Genomic DNA, 23,518 nt, shown 5'->3' with positions numbered 1-23,518 from the left:
ACATATGGATCAAAATAATGGGATCTCTACTGTTCCCAGAAAGAGCTGCAATGAACTGATTGGAATTTCACCTTGAGGTTGCCTCTGGTCTCAGTTGTCTTCCTTAGTATGTGTATTATTCAATAACCACTGTGATGCTGGTGACAATATCCCACCAGTATTGCAAAACTCCCAGTGCAATCTTTGCTTTATGTCTAAAAATATGTGTGTGCATCCACTGACAGGGAAAAATATTTTAAAGCATACTAGATTTATATGACACCCTTTAACCTAAAGGATTTCAATAAGTTTCAGAAACTGCATGCCTTTAGCATGCCTTTAGCAGACTTAAAATATAAATCGCTGCTGGGATGGTTTGCAAAACACTTGCCAACAGGTTGCCAGTATATGGGAATGGTAGTAATGGTTTATTTAGATAAAGTACTTTTTACAAAGTTTTTACCATTTTACTGCAGTACTACAAAAAATGAAGTAAAAGTTTTCCTGTCCTTGCTAAAGAAATAAGTCTATTATTTCTTCCCGTAAGAACTCCAATTTGTTTATATGATATTCAATTGATTCACCTTTAAAGGACGAAAGTGCCAGTCAAGTTTGTCCGGAGTTCCAGAAAGTCTGGAGATAAGACGTAGTATTCAGTTGTATAAATGCAATTCTACTCTATTAAATTAACTTCTCTCAGTATTCATACTAATGTAAGAACAATGTCAGTATTATGCTTACAATCTTATCCATCCCAGTTCTTTTAAGCTGTCTAGTTCTCTGATGACTCTTGTTTCTGCTCTTTTTATTGTCAGCTACAAAGATGTCACCATCTTCAGTTCTGTGGAGTAGTACCAAAACTGTAAATGACCGGGTTAAGGATACTATATCCTAATTAAAGAAGCAGCTGTACATATAGAGTTGCCCAATATATATCAGCTTTTAAGTTAGCATAAATTACTGACATTATTACTACAGATAATAAGGGAATGCTAAGTGGTGAGATCTTCAGTGAAAAGTTGTGAAATTTGAAGTTAACATGAGAACAGCACTTTTAAATAGACATCAAGTACCAAAAAAAAAAAAAAAAGAAAAGAAAACTAGTACTCTGGATCAAAGGAATAAGTTTAAGTACCCTTTAGATATTACTATGAATTAAATTAATCACTAGAATTAAGGTCACACTTAACTGTTTTACTACATTAGACTCTTTTTTTTGGTGTTTAAATGTGTCTTCGGCTGTCCCTCAGCTAAAGCCAGAAAATAACCCTATATCTTTATAAAGGGCATTTCAAGTAACTGTTGTCCTAGCATTTAGGCACAATAATACACAGCTTTAAAAGACAGAATTAAACTGCTTTAGTGGAATTACCTAGTTAGCAATGACTTCAATGTTAGGGGTTTTTTTAACCCTCCACCACAGAATTACAGATTACGAGTGAAAAATTGAAAATGTTTGGGGGCATAAAGATCAGTCATCCTCTACTGACCTGCAAAATGTATGGTTTGAAACATTTAAACTTCCCTTTTACTGCAAACCAAAGCCAGTGTTATAACCAGACATGGTTCAATGAATTACATTTAATGCTGTTATTCAAGTTTGCTGAGTCCAGATTACCAAAATAGAGACAATAAAATTTGTATATAGACTTGATAAGAAGTCTCCATGGATTGGCCCTAAACATTTAACTCATAGAAACTGCAGACGATAAATACTTCTTATTAGTGGCAGGAGGTAAAATCAGAGATTCATAGAAGAATTTAAGTTGGAAAAGACCTTTAAGATTATTAAGTCCAACTGTAAAATGAGGGACAATTGCAACAGACAGTGAACATTTAGGCTGGATATCAGTAAAACCTTCTTTACTAGGAGAGTGATACAATTTCTACCCTAAAAAGCTGAGGAGACCACATTGTCTCAAACATTGTGGGCATCTTACACCCGGAGTTTTCCAAGACTGAGCTAGGCGAAGCTACAGCTATTCCTTCCTACACCTCTATCCTTCTCTCAAATCTACATAGGACTGAACATCCAGAGATTTCTGCTTTAGTGGACCACATCCTTTCTGTGATCCTAGCATGTGTCCCTGCTTATCAAATGGCCAACCCTTTTTTTAATGATACAGGGCTGGAGAAGGAACTCATGTCCCCAAGCAGTGACTGGTTCCATTAGAGGACAGAGCAGGAAAAGAAGCAATTCAAGATTGCTGTGGCGAGTGGAGTCTAAAAGATACAAAATTCACTTCCCTGTGCCTCCTTGTCAAGTGTTGTTTTTACAGAGCTGGATCAAAGCAACCAGCCAACCTGCTTTGTCCTCTGGATGACAACAGGATGGTATCAAGCAGTACTGAGAGATCTAGTCACTTTCAAAATGAGACTTTACTGATTTCCCAGCAAATCCACTGCATCCTCCTGAGGAATATTTACACTTGTATGGTATAGAAGTTTTCACAAATCTGAAGAAGAGCAAAATTAACTCTTGTTCAAGTTCAGATAAACAAAAGCATTATTGGCAAGCACCATTACTAATATGTAATGGTGACAGCACAGCACAGTGGCTCCTGAGATAATTAATCCACTAAGTTTTCTTGTCTGCATGATGGTCTTTGAAAGCAAATGAGTGTGAGTGATAAGTTTAGTATTTTTAATGGATTTTGTTGTTAGAGATGACTGAGAGTCACTGCAGGTGAGGTTATGAAGTTATGGAGCAGTTGTGTGCTAATATATATGGCACCAAAAAATAGCTAAATCACCAGCTTCAAAATGAGCCAAGGACTCTGAAGTGAGGGTCAGACTCTAAATACATAGAATAAGCATAGTAAGAAAGAATAATAATAAAACAGAAATAATAAAATAAACTGTGTCTCTGCATGGTTGCTTAGCATTGGGGCTCTAGGCCTCTTCTTATAGGAGATGAATTTTAAACAAAACAAGTTCCTCTTGTTGCCGAGAAAACAACGTAATTTTGCAAAATCAGTAAGGTTGGATTAAGGAAATAAAAAGGGTTAGAATCGATTTGTTCACTACTTATCAGAATGAAAAACGTTTCTCTCACCCAGTTTACGTTAAGTTGGTAATAGCCTGGCAAAACTTTCAGATTAAACTCATAAATTGGGATATACAAAATTATGATATACGTTATAAATGTGCCCATATTAATAATTTTGTTGCCTGCCATTCACATCTCTACCTTTTACATCTTTCAATTTCTGTCAATCTACAGAAAAACTGTTTTAAAAAAGGCTGGACTGCAAACTCTATTTAAATAGTATTGTAGATTTAGCCTCAGTAGTTTAGATAGATGAAAAGTCTGACTCTCACAGTCAAAACAAAGCCCTTTACAGAAAGCACTAAACCATTTTTCTAAAATCAATACTAGAGAATACAGTACCAAGTTTTTGGTTTTATATCCCTTCCATCCCCCATTCTCTTGAGAGTACTATACTGAATAGTTTACCATCTTGCTGGAGTACAATACTGTAATAGCAAGTAATATGTCAAAGTGATGTTTTTGAGCACAGTAATGCTGGGATTTTATAACAGACCACAGGTTTCAGAATAATCAATGTATATTTATAATGACTTAATTACAGTGATTAGATATGTCTCTGCTGCCCTAAGGAAAACTGAAAGGAAGGATACAGTTTCAATTATATATAGCATAACCCAGCTGAGTTCAGTTTTGCAAAGTTTGCTATTAGCAAAACCCATTTTACCCCAGTGAAAATAGCTTTTTCAATGAAAGACTCTGGAGACACACAATGCATTACAACAGGCTTAGGAACCGAACTTGTTGAAGGAATCATCTCACCTGAAGCAGTGATCACGAACTGCCATGTGGCTGAAACAATCACTTGGAGTATCAGAAAAACCTAGTTCAAATATTTCTGATACAATGCTACAACCTGAACCCCATGGTTTGCTTTTAAGTCATGGCAAAGGTCTGGCAAAGGTCTAGTCTTAGTCTTCAATATCGATACCCCTTCTGAAATTCTTTATGGATGCTTTCTGAAGTAGAAAAACAAAGCCACACTTGAAAAATAGCCTTGTTCGTTTCTTAATTAATTAACAACACACAGTTCAATTTACTGTCATTTGCTCAGGTGACTGTAACTTTGAGGTCCACAAATTTTACCGGTGACGACCTGAAATTAGGTAGTAAAGAAAGTATTCACAGAAGATGTTTTGTATGAATGCAATTGTCCCTATCACTTAGCTGCATTAATCTACTTAGAAGTGAGGGGAATGGATGAGGAAAAAAAAAAGGGTGTATTTTAATCTTCTTGATGGTAATCCTGTAAGAAAGGATAAATTCAAAGATTTCTCACTGTTCCAATCTGTGACTTCTGGTTGCTTTCCAGTTCAATGTTCCAAAGTTTAGCTTGTACACGAGGAGAATTAAAGGACTGTAGAAATAATCCTTTAAGACAGAAAATAAAAAAGAAAGGATAATGATGCTTTTCATGGCACCTGAGCAGTTAGTCTGTGGTTAGTCTGTGTAACACAGGCAGCAGTTCTGGCCAGGGAGCTGCCTCCTGCACAAGGCTGTCAGCCATTCATTCTCCCCATAGGTACCATTTTCCTTGGGCAGACAGAAAAAAGTAGTACTCAAATAACAGTGTCTAGAACACTTCCTGCAGTGTGGGCGTGTTGGGGTTGTGTGGCAAGGTTTCAGCAGTAGGGGGGCCACAGGGGTGGCTTCTGTGAGAAGCTGCCAGAAGCTTTCCCTGTATCCAGTGGGGCCAATGCCAGCAGCTCCAAGACTGGCCAAGGCCAAACCCATCAACGGTGGTAGCACCTCCTGGATAATATATTAAGGGGAAACAAAACCTTTGTGGAGGGTTGTCTCCCATGGGAGGGACCCCAGGCTGGAGTAGGGTGAGGAGTCTTCTGCCTGTGGAGTAAGGAGTGGCAGAGATAACTGACCACAGCCCCCATTCCCTGTCCCTCTGCACAGCTGGGGGGGAAGGAGGTACAGAAACCAGGAGTAAAGTCAAGCCCAGGAAGAAGGGAGGGGTGGGGGGAAGGTGTTTTAAAATTTGAGTTTGTTTCTCATTATCCTGCTCTGGTTTGATTGGTAATAAACTACACTACCTGTTTTGCCCATGGCAGTAATTGGTGAGTGATCTCTCCCTGTCCTTATCTCGACTCATGAGCTTTTTGTTGTGTTTTCTCTCCCCTGTCCAGCTGAAGAAAGGAGTGATAGAGCAGCTTTGGTGAGCACCCAGCATCCAGCCAGGGTCAACCCAGCACAGTGGGAGATACCATTTCAAAGCAATCCTCCTGTCTGATGTGCAGCAGGGACTTGAACATCATTTTCTTCTATCTCTATGGAGTGCTCTGCAGTACAGTGGTTGTCCTGGAGGGGTTCTCTGTAATTTTTAAAATCAAGTTTGATTAATTGATTATAAAGACAGACAAAGCTATGTTGACCATAGCTTTGAGACTGACTTCCTATATCATACTCTTTTGGGAAGTTCCCAAAATAGATAGATAATTTCAGCAGAAGACAGTAAAGCAAATTTCATTCTGATGTAAATAATTATATAGTCATTGAGTGACTATGTGGAGAGGGCCATCCCAGTCAGTAGGGCAGCTTAGCAACAGAGTCAAATATCTTTTATTTTTATATTTTATATTTTTTATCTTTTATACTTTATTTTTTAAAGACAACATTTTTGTTTTCTGATAATACAAGGTGTTTTTTAATTATTTTGCCAGAAACAGTGAATATAAATATCCTAGAAAACTATCCTACTCACATATTGCTTCACTTCTATCTTCTAAAGGATAGACTCTTACATAGATTTACATTAACATAATGTTAAGGATTTCACTAAAACATGAACATCAATAAAATGTAGTAGTGAACTAAATGTGTAAAGTAAACATTTTACCTTGATGTGCAAATGTGACTGTCATATTAAAAAATGTGACTGTCAAAGATCTGAGAATGAAGGAGGCCCAAAACTAGACTGCCTCTGAAATTGGTCTGTAAACTTCTGTAACATAATGATTTGTCTATTTTTTTTAATTTCTTTTTCTCTGCCACTTATGTTACAGCCCTCCTAGAGTCTGAAAAAGAACTTTGTACTTTATCCACCCTATTTTTCTTGATTCCAGCTTACCAATCTTTCATTATTTCAATAAGACCACTCATGCTAAAAGGAAGGACCCAAATACTCCTACTGAACTAAAGAAATAAAACTGGCCTGTTAGAGGGTGTGGGTGTGTTAGATGGCTTTTTCAAGTAGTATCTAAATATGCTTTAAAGCACATGTTGCCTTTTTCTTCCTCTGTTCCCTTTCCACTTATAAAATTGTTGAAAAAAATTTTTATAAGATTGATAGAGTTTTCAACCTTATTTTTAAGAAGCAGTCTTCTTGGACAGAGTGAAATAAGTTCAGTCATCCTCTTTAAGCAGAGATGAATAAAACAGAGAATTAATAAAAACATTATGTGATATTGTTTCTCCTTTTTCTTTCTGCTGTTCCTACCTGAATATCACCTACATTGAACCCTGATCAACCTTGGTTTAAAAATATGAACTTTTCATGCTTTAATGTTTCTATTTACTGTGCAGCGAAATAATCAAGCAACAGTCCCACTTCTTTTCATATTTTCAGTACCTTCTTGAAAAGAAGATGAATATACAGTCCAATAGCTGTAAATCTAGTCTGAAGTTCTGAAAACTTGGGCAGCTCTCTAGTTTACTGGAGACTTACTTTGTTTTTCTTTATTTTTTTTTTTTTTCATTTGGAAGGGAAAAAAAAAAGACTAGCACCTGAATCTAAGCTTGTCTGGTAGTTGATACACTTAAAGTCTCAGAAATGTAGTGGGAAAAAATGTATGGTTGGTATAATATTATATGCAGATTTTAAAATGTGTGATTTAGGATTAATTTTCTTTCCTCTAAGGATTTGTGTCACTTCTCTATTTAGGATACAGTATGTTCTTGAAAAGAAGACAAATATTTGGTCCAGTAGTTATAGTACTAGCCTGAAGCTTCAAAATCTCAGATAATTCCATGCTTTGCTGTATAACCTTGGAGAAGTCATTTTGTCTGTCTATTGCAATCCTGTGTCTGTAAAATGAAAATAATAGTAGTACTTCTCTATCAGTGGGGTGTTGTAAGGGATGCAGTTTCCACAGGGATGAAAACTACATCAGTGTCCTAAGCACCTTCAGAATGATAGATAAATTTTAACTAGCAAAGGCATTTTGGATATATAATGAAAAGAATGGATGATTTTATCCTGAATTTGTCAACCTTGAATGGAGGCAGCATAGGCCAGTTAATGTTGTGGCACCTGAAAAATGAAAGGTGCAATGAGATCCATGGAAGCCTCAGGACGATGCAGGCATATTGACATGTAATGCAAATCAGGAAGGCAGTAAATACTGATGTCACACAGAGAGCTTTGGAACAAACAAATGAAGCTTCAGTATTTTGGAACCTTATCACAACACTCTTTTCTCATGTTAATGCATTTCTCATGCAGCCAAAATGATGCTTCTGAGAAGAGCCACTTTTCCATGTTCTCTAAAGATTATTCCTTTACTCATTGTTGAATCCTGCATATCCCTTCCTGAAACCATTTTAATCTTCCCTTTCAAGCTCAGCTGTGTTGAAATGTATATTCTGCATGAATGGTGCTTTGGTACAGCAATTACTCCATTTTGATTAGAGATGTGCTCGTGAGATCTCCACAAACTAAAGTCTATTTTAAATAGAATTCACTTTTGATATAGACCTGTCTCTTCCTGTGAGAGAAATGTCTCCTGAGATTTCTGACATATTTTGCCTCTAGTGAGCTAGATAGAGAGAACAGCTCTTTAGATTCTAGATTAAGACAGAAGGGGGAGAAGAAAGACTAAAAAAAAGAATGTCCCAAGACTTTATCATGAGCTGAAAAATAAAGGTCAGAGAGCAAAGACTTAGTCTGGGACTATTTCTCCTAATGAACATGGTCAGGAATGATGAATATGAATTATGTGCTGTGAGAAATATGAAGTAAAGGCACTATACAAGCATTTAAAGACTCCATTGAACAAAATATCCTGCAATAAATGAGAAAAATAAGTGGTTCAAGCAACATGTAGAAATAGCAGGAAGTATCTCCTCCCTAACAAAATTTTCCAGGTGATCAAGTTAATTTTCCTGGCACTGCAGCAAGGTTCCTTTTGTGTATAATCACCTACGGAGTATAGAATAACTTAATTTTGTTCAGCCTTTCTTTTCATATTTTTTTGGTTGAAAATGACAAGCACAAGATTTAGAATATAAAATCAAATGTGAGGGATTTTTGCTCCTTAGAAACAGAGCCAAGAGGAGACAGGGAGTGAATAGTATGCAAGTTATAAAAAGATAACATGAAGATTTTTACTCCTTATGTGCTTCTTGAAATGTTCTCTGTTGGAAAAAATAAAGGGAAATACAGTCTACATTCCATCAGAAAGCAACGATATAAAGAAGAAACAGGTGTGCTACTTTGTTTTTACATATCTACTAATTTCTCCCTCTTGCTGGTACTGTCAGGTAGTGTCTGGCAAGCTGACAAATCTGAAAGAAACTGATAAAACAAAGAGATCACTGAATTAGGATTACATATGTTATATGTTCTTGTAAGGAAAATGTGTTTTTACTGTATTACTTGATGTGACCAGTGACCTTTCTCTAATGTCCAGTCATAAAGCATTTGATAGACAGGTGTCATCTGCAGAAATATTTTTACAGGAGCAGAGCTGAGCATACTTGCTCAAAAAGCTTTCTGAATGGTTTATACTGCAGATCTGTCTGTCATCATTTACATTTTTCACAATGCAGATTCTCAGAAAATGCCTTAATAAATGCTAAGTAGAAAATAACCTCTTGTTTAGAATGAAAATAGTAAGATGAGTTATCTAAAAAATACTACAAAGCCCTTACAGGGATAAACAAGTTTCCCACATGATTAACATTTCTCCAGACTAATAGTATCTCAAACAAAACAACTGCAAACAAATGCACGCGAAAAATCAAAACCAATTCACAAATAATTTGCGAGCAGTCAAAAAGATTAAATTCATGGCATAAACTGATCACTAGTAATAGCCTATCTCTAATTTGGAATGATACCAGCTGTTGGCAATTTGCTGAAAATTCAGATTTTGGCATGGAAACTCTTTTCACTCCATCCGTCACAGTCTGACTTAAGAGGGTTGGAAGATAAAGGGGCAAAAAGTATATAAATTCTGCTTGTTGCCTAAGGCAAAATTTAGTTTGTTACTCAGCTTGTTGCAGTATACATCACTTTTAATGAACTTCCTAATGAAATCCACTTACTTTCTTGTGTTTTTTAATTTGTGAAAGAACAAAAACATGTTTATACGCCTCCAAGTTCAAGAAGTCCCAATATGCATGGAATGTGAAGAATGAGCCTGCCATGTATGTTGAGATCTTGCAATATTTTGTTAATTCAGGGGTTAAGATGGCTTTTGACATGTACGTTTGATCTTCATCAAGACCAAATGAAGGAATGGTAAGTATTCAATTGATTATCGATGAATGAAACCAAAGACAATGTTGTCCAAAGAGAGAAGAGAAGAGAAGAGAAGAGAAGAGAAGAGAAGAGAAGAGAAGAGAAGAGAAGAGAAGAGAAGAGAAGAGAAGAGAAGAGAAGAGAAGAGAAGAGAAGAGAAGAGAAGAGAAGAGAAGAGAAGAGAAGAGAAGAGAAGAGAAGAGAAGAGAAGAGAAGAGAAGAGAAGAGAAGAGAAAAGAAAAGAAAAGAAAAGAAAAGAAAAGAAAAGAAAAGAAAAGAAAAGAAAAGAAAAGAAAAGAAAAGAAAAGAAAAGAATAAAAGAAAAAAGAAAAGAACTAGGATTTAGTTGCTATTGTGTGGAAGAGCCAAAAAACAACACAGGCCATAAGCAGAAAAATGTGAAACCTCAAAAACCCACATGATTTCAGAGAAATCTCAATCTCCTGTAATTAACTTGCTCAATCAGCTTTGTCTGACTGCCCAGGTAAAATTAGATAAAAGAATTTTGAAGAATGTTTTCTCAAGTAAACCTTGAAGTTGGGAAAGGAAGGAGTAACTAATCATCATAAAAAACTGCATCCCTTTGGCAGTTGCCCTGATGGTGGCACTCTTCACTCCTGGATCCATTCGCTCACACCTGACACATAAAGAACAACTAACAGGACTGATTTAACGTTCAGAAATAGGTAATTTAAAGAACAGCTTTCCCCATTTTTGAGCCTGGCTCAAAAAAAATTACTGTATAAGTGTGCTATTTAAAAAAAAAGAATATTAATTATGAGAGAGCAAAATCATGTCATTCTAATCTCAAACATTCTCTAGTCTAAAAGGACCTCTCTTCACTTTCACTGTATTTTTCTTCTCCCCACTGTGAATGGCTTACAGAACTGTTTCTCCTATTCAGTGCTTTTATTTGATTTTTTTCACTCTCCTATTTATCAAGCTAAAATGTTTCTGCAGTATTCATGAATTCAGCAGCAGCCCAGGAGTGGGTGTCAGGTGTTGTTTTGCTACTGTTTCTCCTGCTGAGTCCCCTGCTCAGCTAGAGAGTATAATCACATTTTAGAATTTATCAGACTTTAAGTTGAGGAGGGTTGTTGTTTGAGGTGTTTTTTTTGTGGGTGGAACATGCTGGTTGTTGTGGTGGTGTACTTTATATATGCCTGAAGGAAGAAATGTTCTGAACATGATAGGGTTTTACTGATTCTTGCATTGCTACATTAAACCCTTCCCATATTAGGTTAAAACTACATCTGATAAATATATATATGGGTCTGGAAGTTAGTGTCAAAAATTTGTGAACAGGTTGAAGGATAGCCCCAGATTGCTGTCAGAAGTTTGGAAAACTGCATGTTTCTATGCACATGTTTCTATTTACATGGTGGAAACGAGAATGTTGATATTTACATATATATTGGAATTTCTCAGAGAAATTAATCCCATTCTCGGACAGCAGTTCAGTTTATTCCTCTACAAACCCCTGTGCACATCAGCCAAACAATTTGTCTTGTCAAATGATTCAGATTAAACAGATACAACCAGCCCAAGTATGACTAGACATGCGTTTCAGATGATATAAAAATGATAGGTTCTTCCCATTCTCTAACCTTCCCTTTTCCTCTATCATAACATTAAATTAAGGGAAAAAGTAGAGTAGTTCTCAGCCTAATTGACAGCAGAGATCTAGTGAAAAGATGTTGCCTTTATCTGACATGAGTATTCCACATCCTCCCTCAGGTTTAGAGAATGGCTGTACTGTACAAACCAGGAAAGGCAAAGCAGACCTTGGTCTCCAGCAGGCTTATGGTCTTAAAAGGTGCAGTAGATGGACAGGTAAGAAATATAGCTCCAATGTTGAAGTAAATAAAGGAAAGAACTGATATAACTATTAATTATATGTTGTTGGGATTTTTTTTTTCACTTAAAGAGAGGGCAATGGAGAGTTTAATTAGAAAAGAGAAATAAGGAAGGCAATTACTGTTCCAGCCCATCACTTCCCTCAACATGATTAACAGCTAGAATTGTGTAGGCCTTAGGGCAGAGTTGAGTCTTGAGTATTTGAAAGAGATATCATTTTTATAGATCACATCGGGAAAGAAAATTCACACTTTTAAGTCATATCCTGCACAGATAATACAGTCAAAGAAAAATGACAATATTAGAGATATTTATCAGTTGGAACAGTATTACATCTGTGAATTCTGTTGCCAGTAAATCTGGTATCTGCAACCTTAGGGAATATAGGATATTTATGATAAAAACTAGTGAAAGTTAAAGGCAGCTGAATTTTAACAAGTGCAAGTAAAGATTATGTTACAACATTTCCTAAGATGAATGAATAGCATGGGAACAAAGAAAGCCAATCAAGTAAGATGGTTTGAAAAAAATAGTTTACATAATTAAAAATTAACAGAGAAGTTAATTTTAAATATACTCAACGAGGAGAGAACATACATCTGTATCAGAAAGCAGCCACTGGAGTGAGAATGGTAAAATTCATTTAAGGGAAAGGAAAGCATGAAGGACATGTTCAAGACAAGGTGAAGTAGAAGTCACAGCTGAGAAAAAGGAGTAAAGAGACTGAATGGCCATCTGAGTTTTCTTTGGCATCAGAGAAGGTTCTTAAATCTCAGGTTAGGGACAGTTAGGGACCAGTGAAGTCTGAACAGAAGCATGAAAACATCAGGTTTAAAGCTGAAGAAAGGCTATGAAACAGTAAAGCATGATAATCACTGCAAAGTGGTGTGCTTTCCCTGTGTGGTAGGGTGCTCCAGAACAGGTGAAAATCCAGCAAGAATTACTCAAACTGTGTAAGTGTGTGAAAGTTATAGGAGTCTGTTTGCTTACTTTATTTCATTTTTCCCTTCAGATGTCCTTTCTTTTTTTTTTTTTTTTTTTGACTGAGGGAGATTATTCACTATGTGTTCTGATGCCGTTAAGGTACCTTTGCAGAAGGCATTCAGTGTGGTTCCTGGGTTATTGAAAATAAGTTATCCTGCTTTTAGAGACTCAAAATGAGCTGCTAGACACACAATGGGTCTTGTATAGCTCTCTAATGAGAGGTAGGGTTCCTTCTTTCCCTCAATAGCAGAAGCCAAAAGGAAGAAGGTAAACTGTATCCCAGTTGTTACAGGCTTGGTTTAATGTGTCAAATGTATTTTTTAAAGTTTTCTTTGCAGCCATGCTCATTCCTTTAAATGTGCTGAAATAATGTCTATTAATAACAGTATGCATTATTAATAGTTCCTCATCTAGACGTTATTTGAACAAATTATTATTATTTCATCTGTCCTTGATGTGCCTAAGAACAACACAATGACCTTCTTTAAAGTAATTCCTATGCAGTATTCTAAATACAGTTTTAAATAGATGTACAGAGAACAGCCATTTCCTCATATCCAGAAACTAATAACACTGCTGCCATCCTCTGCTTTTCATTTATGTACACTCATCTTACACTCCTGCACATCTCTCCCTGCATCTGCCCGGGCATGGTTTTAAGAACAAAAATGGAGAAGTCTGTAATCAGCATGAAATATTATTTAATTGCCTAGAAGCAGGTAACGATGTGTGTATGTGTGGCCAGTTGCAGAAATGATGAAATTGTCTAGGAGGTTGATAACATGTTAGGCAGCTGGAGATAGCTTTCCTGTTCCCTTGATGGTATCCAGATGTATTATTTGCAAAACTCCCATCGTGTTTGCATTTGTGGGGTGTGGGTGTGGGTGTGCACAGCTGCTTAGCAAAGAATGCAGGCTGTTAGGTGTGTAAAAAAAAAAAGAGTAATCTGATCTCCCTTCAGAAGATGTTTCTTCACCCTGCTAAAGAATACAATTCACCAGTCCTAGCACAGCTGTTTCAAGATATCCTAGAAAGGTACAACAGAATTGTAAGAAAACAGAGCTGGTGTGTGGAGTGCAGAAGGATATAGAATAACATACACAGTACCTGCCTCTGCTGGATTTTCTGGCTCCCTTATTTGCCTGAGAACTGTAATTGTACACACACAGACACACAGACACTCTCGCTCTCCTCCCTCTGTTTATCTCGGAAGCAGAAAGAGAACTACTGATGTGCAATACCTTATCAAAAAAAATGATAAAAATATCTCACTTTTGGCTGAAATATATCCTGATGGAAACTATCCAGCCTTAGCTCAACCTGATCTCTGAAAAAGATTAGCAATGAGAGATTTCTAGTGTCAGTATGACTTAAAGTGCACACAAAGATGCAATTTTTGTGGCAGAAACGTAAGATTCTTTTTTTAATTATTTTTACTCTGGCTTCAGAAGCAGATAGAAGCAGTGATTGCTGATACATAGTTACTCACCTTTCCAGTAGATGGTAGTACAGATGTGCTTAAAAGACTATTACATTTGGGACTGAAACAAACTGTACGTAGACATTTTCAAATACTGAATTAAGAAGAATTTTTAGCTGTATTAGTTCTTAAAACTAAGTCATGTGAAGTTCCCATTGTGAAAAAATGAACATCAGGACGTTTTTTATTTTAGGCACCGATCTGTAGCAAGCTACTGAAAGCTTTATTTTGATAGAAAACTTGGTCAAAATGCAAATACACATAATTGAAAGGCAGGGATCTCAATAAATAAATTTCTGTATTGTCTGTAATGCATAATAGTCCCACTGACTGCCAAAGCCTATGGCTGTATTTGTCTGTGTTATAAGTTGCACGTATTCATTTTTTAACTAGACTTGACTTAGCTATTTGGTAGAGACAGAGATATCAATCCTTTGTGTGAACAAGCTTTACAGATTTTTCCTCACAGATTTGTTATTCCTGTATGTGCTGATTTTATCAGAAATAGCTAAACATACATACGATAAAAAATGCAGCTCATTCATGTTCTAAATGTAGTTAAAAAAATAAGGTGTATAAGTTGGAGATGCTTCTTAGAATTACAATATAACTTGTAAGTTCTCTAAATTTTGGGTTTTTTTCACACAATGTTATAGCTCTTTAACAAAATGTAACAGAAGAATGACTGAAGGAAAGGAAGAGGATCAGCGTACAATTTATCTGATAACCAAAAGTCAAAATTTATTGAAGCCATTTTAATTATGGCATAAATGTAAAAAACCCAGATGTTAAACTATTGCCAGTTATTTAGTGCATACATTTCTATTTTTTTTCCTGATAGTGAATATGAACATATGATCTGCTAATATCTACAGAATATGTCCATAAACTACATCTATACATGTTCCATGGGATGTATTTTTACCATTATGGTTTCTACTAGTTCCTTTCAGAGTTTCATACTTGCTACTAGATACAGTAAAACTTGCTTAGAATAAATCTGCATGAATTTTCTGAACACTGATTATCAGCAACAGCTGATATTAATCAATATTGCTGTCAGATTACCTCTGAGGCCCTAAAACACTAACAAAAAACCCTAATTAAGGAGATTATATATATTCAAATATATATATATAAATATATAAGCTTGCAAGAGAGATAGGAAGGAGTACAAAAACATTATCTGTTTTATTAGTGTTGTCTGATATGTTGTAATGATTGCCACTGATGGAAAAGCTGGTGGTTCATTTTAAACGACACACTCAAAAAATCAAGGTAGGCAGCAAGGCAGAAGGCGAGTAATTACGTGGCAGACCATGGATCCTGCTCCCATAATCTGTTTCCAGCAAAAATAGTAGAGATATGGCAATAAGAACCACTACCTCCTGGATGATGTCAAAAGAGAAATTGTCTTGACAAATGAGGGAGATTTTAAATGGGAGTTTTCTCTGACCTGCAGTACAAGGAAAGGTTATGCTAATATGTTAAAGCACAGGCCTTTGCTAATGGCTGAGCTGTAGATGAGGCAGTATAGCTCATGACAAGAGTCAGGTCTTTCTACTTCTTTCTCCCTGAGTGACTGAGAAACACTCATTATCCTGTCCTAGGTTATCCTATTATAAATGCTCTTAGCTTATTATAAATATTCTCTGATATAAACGTTGCAAACAGTGATCTTGGAGAAGAAAGTGTGAAGTTAAGATCTGGCACAACGAGGACAAACTACTTCTGTTTTAAAATTAAGAACAGCAGTTGTTTGAGCTACATTCTTGTTTCATGAAAGGTCATCTATCAATCTATACAATCAGCTATAAATATTTCTATTTTTCCCCAAAATACATTTTTCTGATTAAAGCCAAATTTGGCCCTGAATTATTCTATATTCACTTTTTCCTATGAACAGTGAATTGAAAAAATATTAATCTTTTTTAAGCACCTGAAAGCCCATTTCCCTTTTCAGCTAATGAACTGAGCTTCAGTTGCCTTGGGGAAGCTTGTCAAAACCATCACAAGGAGCCTTTATAAAGCCTAAAGGACACGTATCACAGTGTATAAAATTTGTCATAGCATATCATTATTACCTTTTGGGACCCTTGTTACAACAATTATAGGTGATTAAGCCATATTAAGAAAAATATTAAGAAAGTTTTGTGACCAATAGAACAAAGGTCACTAAGTTTACCATGTTTTGGGGTGGTTTTTTGGTTGTCTGGTCTAGTGTGATGGAAAATGAAATCTTCATTAAAGACTTTCCTGACCCAAAGGTGTTTATAGGAGACGTCTTAGGGAGGATTCTTTGGTGTCCAATACTGCATTCATGCAGAACTGTGTACAGTTTCCCTCTGAAGACTGTTTGTGGGTACAAAACTCGAATCCATGTAATTATTTCTGAGACCTCCACCTTCCACAAATCTGATTGCAATGAACCATGCAGAAATTATCCAAACTTATTGGGGAATGTGGGAGGGACACAGATGCATTTAGGAAGGTACATAATTGCAGTATGATGATAACTGGGGAACGAGACTGAAAAAGCTACTGACATTGAGCCTTCCTAATTTTCTTACCGTCCTGTCTGTCTCCTCTCTCACTTATTTTCATTTCAGACTGAAAAACAGTGTAAGAATGATTATATAGAGAAATACATGCAACTCTCACCTGGTAGAAGGATGTAAAGGGCAGATTGGCCCAAGGGAGAAAGCCATACTCACCACATGACTGCAATGTCAAATACAGGTGTGCCCTTTTCTCTGGTCTCCACAAACCTTGCACAGTAAGTAGCCCCAGAGTCAACAGGAACAGGTAGACTTGCCTTGGGCAGACTCTGGAAAAATGAGATTTGAAATCTTTGTCATGAGGAGGGAACAGCATTCTGGTCCTTAACTGCTCAGCTAATGTGTACAAAGCGTATTAGTTTTGTATCCTGCAGCCAACCTTGCTCAGTGTGCTGGCTGTTTTGAATCTCAAACAGAAATGCTTAACTGTCCCTCTGCACTGTAGGCGTCCTTTTGTGGTTTTTTGTTGTTATTGTTTTTTAATTGTAGCTAAGCCTAAGATAAATTTGATGTCTGTCTACAGCGTGTTTTGGAGCACCAGGCAGCAATCTCTAAACCCATTGTGACCAAAGCAATGGCAATAAAACTCATCAGCACAGCCATAATAAGCTGAGACAAAGTACTGCACTAATAGAACACTGATGCTCTCAAGACAAACCAGTAGCTGTTGCACAGGAATGCTCTGCACTGCACCATGTGGAAGATATTCACACTAGTTTGCATAACCTTGTATTTCTAGGAGGATTTCACAGATTTACATTGCTTGGCACTATCAGGGACAAGTTTGGTAACAAGGGTATCACTCCCACTAGCAGAGGAAGCTCTAAGCACCACCACTGCTCATGGAGACCTTTGTGTCAGCTTGCAGATTCTTGTGCAGCTCTTTAGCTAACCATCCAACCTGGGACAGACTGCAATTCGCATTTTAATTACTTGGATTTTTTTTCTTTTTAATGAAACAGAATAAATCAAGAGGCTTGCTGAAATTCTGATTACTGTTGGTAACATGGTAGTGTACATAAATTTGGCTAGATATGCCTTCAGAGTGAAACTTTGAAGAAGGTTAGGTTGTCTAGAACTTATCGGTGTAAATTAGTTCTATCTAATAGACACTGCAATTATCTTCTGATATAATTAGAGGCCCCCTTTTTAACTCTGCCAATTTTCTTGATCTTAAGGAATAACCACACCAGCTAGCAATCACTAACACAATGGAATAGCAAGTATACAAGCCATTTATCATAAAGAAAATATTTTTAAAGTGTTTATGCAAAACAAATCACTGCTCTGCTCCATCTTTTCTACCTTTTTGTAATGCAAACCACTGCCTAAAGTTATTTTCTTAAATCACGTCTTTTATTATCCATGTTTTATGCCAAATTTCCTTTTTTTGTGATAGCTACTTATCATAGCAAAAGCAAAACAGAAACATACTTCAATGTGGGCGTTTTACAGTAGGAGGCTTTGGTGGAGATGGGATTGATACATCAAAGTCTTATCCCAGGATAACAGATGTATTTAAATATTTACCTTCATTTTTGTCCCTACAGTTAATACAATATTTCCCTAGCATAAGCTGCTAAATGTATTTTCCCCTTCTTTATTCTTATTAAAATTGTGATTTGAAGATATATTCGTAAAGCTGTGAATAGTTATTACCATTCCTTTAAAGGCTTCAATATTTGAATGGCCAAATTCCAGCTTGAGTAATTTGATTCTGCCTACTTAAATTCCTCTCACAGTTTCAATTAGATAAGTTATTCTTCTACTCTTTATGTCCTAAAACGGTTCTGCAGCATTGCTGCCACTATTAAACAGCTGCTGAATTTTGCTCCAGAGGTGACTTAACTGATCTCTATATACAAAACACAATACATAAAACAAACTTTTGTTTTTTCTGGATGAAAGTTGGTAAATATAAGTTTTATGATGGGTAAGCGTTGGTTTCGAATGCCCATGTTTATGCTTATTTTAAGGGTAATGATAAAGAAACCTTTCCCACAGTGTCCTATTAAGAGTGTTCTAGAAAGAACAGGAAAATTCATCTTCCATATATATTCACAGTCTTTCCAGGGACTATCACGTGAAATATCGCCTTTAAATTGTAGGTGTCTTGCCATATGGGTGTAAGAATGACCCCACCAAAGAGACAAAAGAAGTGTAGGCTAAATTTTGTAGATACTGAGATATTTAAAGCCTCAGAAAGGCAGCCGATATCTGTGTCAGGCATATTGTGGAGGACTCTTCCTCTCATGCTTTTGGAAATCCTGTCAGGCCTTTAAAGGAAATGCAAACCCAAATATTTTTAAGACTTTCCCCGTATATCACAGCCTCAGCCTGAAACTATCCAATTGTACATAATTTTACTTTACCAAGCAAGTCCCATTCTTTCTACGCTAGTTAAACATGTGAGATTCTCTTCCTTGACAAAATCAGTGGGAAAGGATCAGATGTAGCAGAGAGCATTACCTGCATCATTTAAGAACAGTTTTAGTGGGGCCCCAGACTGGCAGTGTGCAGTGCATTAAAGGTTTTTTTTCCTATCTAGACCTATATTTCTGCTCTTTACAAGGGACCTGTTCAGATTACAGTGGTTACTGTAACTTCAAGGTAATCTGATGCTGCTGGGAGGTTGCGTGGGAAATCCCTGTGTAACTGCACATCAATAATTAAGCCAAACTTCAGAATAGGCTTTTGGATTTAGGCCTTTGTAAATGAAATCCTCCCTCCTTTCTTCATAAAAGGTTTCTATAGATAAATCTTCAAATAGGCCTAGGACAGGTAGGCCCCAGGCTTGTAAGAACTATATATAAATTAAATTATTTCTGGGATCAATTAAAATGCATGTTTAAATATAGGACCAGTGAAAATTGAAGAAATGCTTAAACATTTACAAATCTGAATGTTGAACACGGCCTCTTCTTTTTTCCCTTCCTCATGAATAGATGGGGTAGATGACATATACTTGGTGAGTACCTTAGAACTGGCATTCCTCTGTTTTTCTTTTCTGCTATTCTGCCTTGCAGAAGACAACCTGCACTCTAGGAGAAAGATAAATACTCTTCTGCAGTATTTCATTTTCTTGGGGGCATATAAGACTTTTTTCTTGGTGATCTGATGAGGTTTAGAGCATTACCTAAAAGACTTTCTGCACTTTGAGATATCTGTTCTTCTTTTTTTTTGCCTATTTCTTCCAAATTCTGCTCTTTTTTCCCCCCTAAAGTTTAATCTTCATCCGCATATTTTCCATATCTGTGAATCCTCTCTCTATGCAGTCCAATCTTTTTCTATATATTCTATTTCAGATAGTGAATCTCTTCTCTTCCTTTTCCATCCCCATTTTGTGTCCCTCTCAGTTCTTTCTCAGCCCCAGGCTTTTCCTTGCCTCAGCATTAGGGGGAAAATGCTGCCTACCAATCTCTCTGATTATATTGAGCTGCACTTCAGGATACAGACCTGAGCTTTAACATTACTTGCTGCCTTTTGCTTGTGCTGAAGAACTGAGACAAATGAGACAATAGTACTCAACTCTGGATGTTGAGAATGGCATTGCAGAAAATGTCAGGGCTACAGAATCTTAGTGCAATGTAAGAACCCAGAGCAAATCAAACCAGGTAAGGACAGGGCAGTTTATGAAGCATCACAACATCCAACTAGTACTACAAATCCACAACAAAACTAGTAGTTTACTAGAGTTACGTCAACTGTCAAGGATCAATGTTTTAAATAAAACTCTAACCAAAGCACACCAGAATTCTTAAAAATCAAGGTTGCCACAATGCTTCTGTAATCTCTATCTCTACTAATAAAACTACTTGTGGCTTCTTATCATTTGTACTCCCCAGAGGAAGAGCAAAGACAGTGCTAAACGTGCCGTGGTGTTGCTGCTGCAAAGACTGACAGCATCAGTCTTGTGTGCCTCGCGTCCTGTGTTCCAAAAAAAGCCCTGCCACGGATATGGGCTTTACTTAGAACACCATCTCTTTTCAACGTTTGTTAACTTAATTTTTTAGTTTCAAAGAAAACATGCTCCAATTTTACAACTTTCCCTTATTTCCACAGTTCAGCCACTGTTTTTAGACAAAGAACTTTGTCCATAAGGAAGAGAACATGCTTAGTAAATGGCAGTGCTAAAGAACTCTCATTGGTCTTGAGAACTGTCTCGTTTTATATCCTATTTCTTAAAACATTACCAAAGTAACACTGTACAGTTAACGCAGCTGATAAATTAATGCTGTCATAAAACATCTAATTTTTTATTGACAGACTTCCTTAGAGATCATATCTGCTGGAGATGAATTTGGAATGGAAATTTTCACAAAGCAGGGCATGGAAACTATTAGCCTTTTTTCTTAGTCTCCACATTTTCATTGCACTTGACTTCAGTTAGTTACATATAAACAGTTTCACTGTACTATCTAATTAGTATAATTAGCGCCATAATTTTGATGCCAAGATTTCAAAGAAAACTAGACTCAAACTGAAAAACCTGGTTTTTTTCATGTATTAAGATAGACACTCAAATGCATTAGTTATTATTGAACACTGAATAATTATATTTGCATTACATATTCAATTTGATTTTTAAAAATGGGAATACGTCAGCACATTTACCATATTGTACTTAAGAAACCATTATCTACAGTTTGAAATAATAGAGAGGACTCTGGATCTCTGTATATAATTTGCCAATGTATTCTGCATTTTTCTAAAAGCTTACAAAAAGAAAGCTTTCAAAATTAGAGGTTTAAAGGAGAATGGCATTTTACTCACAAATGCAGGAAAAAGAAAGGAATTTTTAATTTTTAAAGAAAGCACTTCGGAATCTGATATAGTTTATTTATTTACTTATATTTTAATTGTATGTTTCTCCAAATGAGCTGGATATATAAGGATATGTGCATTGTTATATTCATATCTATCTACTATATATCCATTAATAACAGCAGTACAGTATTGCACACAAACACATTACTGAATGTTAAAAGTAAACACAAATACTGGTCAGTATTCCTAGTTTTGGCCACGGTATTTAAGGTTACACTGACTCAATGCTCGTCAACGTATTTTCTACATTTAAAACACAAATTGATTTTTTAGCTCAAATTTTTTTCTATGCAGACAAGTGTTATCACATTGATAATGAGAAATATGGAACTATTGCTCAAAATATATCTAATTTGCAATTTTAAGACTGATCATGGTTAAAACGATCTTACATATTTCTTGAAGAGAGTCCTACCAGTGTTATTTAGGGTGAGGTTCAAATTGTAATCAGTGCTGTTCACTGCTGTGTTCCTGTGGTTTTCTACTGGGGCATATTCTTTCTATCAAGCAATATTTGGTTTTTGACAGATCACTGTAACTGATTAAGAACATAGGATAGATTTAACCTTATTGCCTAGTGACACATAAACTCCTTGCACTGTGACATGCAAGAGGGAAGCACATACAGTGGAACATAATAATGGACAAAATTAAAGGCTTCCTTTACTTAGACATTTTAATTACCATTTTCTAATTAAGATTTATATGCTGGTGTATATATACATGTACTCACACATATATATGCCACCAGTTCTCCCTCAAAAGCAGGTCTTGGATTAAATGAAATACAAGAACCTAAGTCTGAAATACTTCAAATTTTGAACAGACTTCAGACTTTGATCTTGGTTGTGACTGTTACTGTCAGTGCAGAATAAGTGATGGTGAATTCATCACTTGCTGTTTGCACCTTCGCAAGAACCCTTGCTTGCTTATTCTAGTCCCACTCCCCAAACAAAAGGCACCTGCTTATGTGCCATAAAGGTAAATACTGACCTGCATGCTTAGTTACCTATTTCTGCATTCATATTATTAACTGAGAATATTAATAAATAGTAATAGTAATAAAGGTTTCTGGCCTACAATAAGCCGTTATTTAGATGGCCAGTATGTATCATGATGACAAGTTTAGTTTCACTGTTTTGTCATGATCCTCTACTTTGTAGACACAGTTCTAGAGAATCTCTTCTGAATTTACTCCCTTAGTCCGATGGGGCCCTCAGATCCATATGGGAAGACTTGAAAGTGATATGATAAACAGGAAAATGTCAAGCCTAAGCTATAAATTGGAGTGCTAAGCTTTGTTGAAGTATGGGCTTTGTGGCTGGCAGTTCCCCAGCACTGGACAGTTATGGCCATGTTTAGCATTTTGCTTACATTCATCTTGTAATTAAGTTATATCAATGCCATCTCATGCAAATTGTCTATATAAGAAAGAAGCCATTCAAATGCATTGTATATCCATATATGAATTTCAAAATTGGTTAACATAATCATGTCACATTAAATAGCATAAAGGGACAGAAGGTTCAAGTGGGAGGCTTTGGCAGTTTGAGCAGACATCCTTAAATCAACAGCATAAATTTTAATATAGTAATTGTATTACACCAAATGTATGTGTTAACAGGATGCTGCTTCCAGACTATTTACAGAGAATGCAAGAGAGAAGTAAAATAATATTAATACATTCATATTTTTTTTAACATCTTTGTTTTTTAAATCTTCTGCAAACAATCCAGTCCAAACAAATCTTTGTTTTTATAATCTACTTCATTTCTAAAACCCCTACTGGGTTAGACTTTCCAATTAAAATATGATTCTTTATGCTTGTTTTATAGAAAATATTTACTCAGACATTGTGCAGTGTTTTCTTCAATATATGACTTTAGCATTGCAGGAAATTAAAATTTCTAGAGTCTTGTTTAAGCTTATTTCTATTAACAATTCATAGACAATTATCTGTTACTTTATCATATGATAGAGAGGGGCACCAACACATTTTGTAACATTCTTTGGGGATGTTGGGGATGTAAGCAGACTAAAAATTGTTCAGATTTTACCAGGTTCCTTTCTTTTTATAGGACCACTACAAGATGAAGGGAATTTGGAAATTTCCTAATTTTTACATAGCAATGCAAGAAATCCCAAGACCACATGTTCAGCTAGTCTTGGTGCTGTTACCATTCCACTAGCCAAAAGCAATAGCTACCAGGGCAAATTCTACAGTACACTGGAAGCACACAAGTAAAACAAAACAGTTGGGGCCACGAATTCACTATTGGTCCCATATGTGCTTTGCAGGGGCTACTTCACAC

At 36.1% G+C, this 23,518-nt stretch overlaps 1 long non-coding RNA gene across 2 annotated transcripts in view; it reads right to left on the bottom strand.

The window, feature by feature from the left end:
* LOC135412731 (uncharacterized) overlaps positions 1-23,518 on the bottom strand; it is a 91,406-nt gene that overhangs the window by 38,358 nt on the left and 29,530 nt on the right. For both annotated transcript variants that reach the window (XR_010429923.1, XR_010429924.1), the window contains one exon: positions 16,536-16,648. This is a non-coding gene — a long non-coding RNA (uncharacterized LOC135412731). The remainder of the gene's footprint in view (positions 1-16,535; positions 16,649-23,518) is intronic.

This window comes from Pseudopipra pipra, chromosome 4 (assembly GCF_036250125.1).
Source record: "Pseudopipra pipra isolate bDixPip1 chromosome 4, bDixPip1.hap1, whole genome shotgun sequence".
Taxonomy (NCBI): domain Eukaryota; kingdom Metazoa; phylum Chordata; class Aves; order Passeriformes; family Pipridae; genus Pseudopipra; species Pseudopipra pipra.
Note: the sequence above shows the minus strand (reverse complement) of the source record. Positions and strands in the feature narration are given on the sequence as shown.